General features: G+C 40.6%; 1 pseudogene; it reads right to left on the bottom strand.

The window, feature by feature from the left end:
- LOC110328415 overlaps nt 1–873 on the bottom strand; it is a 6,137-nt pseudogene extending 5,264 nt beyond the window's left edge.
- Nucleotides 874–1,979: the final 1,106 nt, after the last annotated feature.

The following is a 1,979-nucleotide window of genomic DNA, read 5'->3' as shown; positions in this document are numbered from 1 at the left end:
TACAAGACAAGCACAAAGGCACCACCCATGCCTCTGAGAACGTTGGACCATGCATCCTTGAAAAAAGCCTTGCTTCCTTCATCGCAATCGATCTTCCGCCCGCAGTTAAGTTTGCCTGTGTACATGATATCAGTTCCTTTGCATCATCATACAACAGCGAAACGTGTCAGAAAGATAGGAAGTCAGGCCAACGACAGCAGTGACAGACTGTGCAATCATCCAGCTGACGAAGATGTGAGTACTCTTGGGACCTGGGAACATTCCTTTTGCAGTTTCATAGATACCAAAGTAGGCAGCTCGGTAGATGATAATGCCCTGTACTGACACATTAAAGCCTTGGTATAGGCCCTTAATCACATCAGATTTGTAGATCTTAACCAGGCATTCACCAAGGCCTTTGAATTCCCTTTCAGCTCCAACTTTGCCCACATCAGCTGCTAGACGGGTACAGGCAAAATCAAGAGGGTACACAAAGCAAAAGGATGAGGCCCCAGCGACACCACCTGATGCCAGGTTCCCTGCAAAGTAGCGCCAAAACTGAGTCCTCTTGTCCACACCACCCAGAAAGATCTGCTTGTATTTATCTTTGAAGGCAAAGTTGAGAGCCTGGGTGGGGAAGCATCTGATGACGTTGGCCAGGTTCCCACGCCAGAAGGACAGGATTCTCTGTTCCTTGGGGATACGAACCACGCAGTCTATAATGCCATCTATAATGCCCTTGTTTTGCTTATCTGCCGTGATTTGCTTGCTGGCATACTGCACCTGCAGCAGCAGCTTGACCCTCTCTCTGGGTTCCACGGCTGTCCTGGAGATGGCCGCAGCCACTCCACTGGCCAAGAAGTCCTTGGCGAAGGACACAGCTGCATCTGTTATGTTGAAATCCCCCCCCCCAAAAAAAAAAAACCATAAAAAATAAAAAGTAAAAGAAAAGGCAGGCAAGTGCGGGACAGGACTGGGTTGACAACCGGCTTTGACTCCCGGTCTCTGGGGTGGATTATTGTTTTTTTCTTTTAGTTTGTTTAAATTTTCATATTACTGTTTATGTTTTGTTTGAAAAAGTGAGGGCAGAACATGAAGTTGGGTGGGTTGGGAGGTGAAGAGATTTTGGAGGAATTGGGGAAGGGAAAGGATATAATCAAAATTTTAATATAATCAAATATATTATATGCTCTGATAAACCTTAAAAGAAAACAGAAATTACTTTTAAAAAGAAACTATCAGTTCTATTTTATTTCCAACATAAAAAATACCCACCAAAAGCAAGAACACTGATAGCCGCAAGAGAAAAATCACAAGTCACATATAAAGGAAAGTCTATCATAATAATACCTGACATCTCAATGAAAAATTTAAAACCTGAAGAACCTGGGCAATATGTTCCAAGTACTAATGGGGATATGCACACCAATCCACATAAATTTATCCAGCAAACTATTTGCTATAGTTGAAATAAAAAGAAAAGCTTTCCATAATACACGTGCTAATAGACTCCATTTCCACCAAGCCAACCCTTCAGAGAGTACTGGAAGCACTGGAAGCAAGACTTCGGCCTGAAGACAGAAATAAGCAAACAAAAAAAATCTACAGAAAGAAACCCAATAAACACAAAATAGGACACACACAGAAATTTAAAAAAAAATCTAACAAAAGTACAAAAACGGAGTGGTAGCAATCAATATGTACCTGTCAATAATCACTTTAAATATTAATGACATCAACTCCCAAATCAAAAGATACTGGCTGGCTGAACTGATTGAGAAACAAAATCTATATTTTTTTTATCTACCAGAAACTCATCCTACATTCAAATATCCCCATCCCCTCAGAGTTAACAGATAGAAAAGTATTTCAAGAACATGAGCAGGAAACAAGCAGATATCACTATCTAAAACCTGAAAAAATAGACTTAAATTCCAAACTAATTAGAGGATATAAAGTATGCTATTATGATCTAGGGAACAATTAGCTAAGAAGACATT

Source organism: Mus pahari, chromosome 10 (genome assembly GCF_900095145.1).
Source record: "Mus pahari chromosome 10, PAHARI_EIJ_v1.1, whole genome shotgun sequence".
In the NCBI taxonomy this organism is placed as follows: Eukaryota; Metazoa; Chordata; class Mammalia; order Rodentia; family Muridae; genus Mus; species Mus pahari.
The sequence above is the reverse complement of the archived record's forward strand: the minus strand, read 5'-3'. Positions and strand labels throughout refer to the sequence as shown.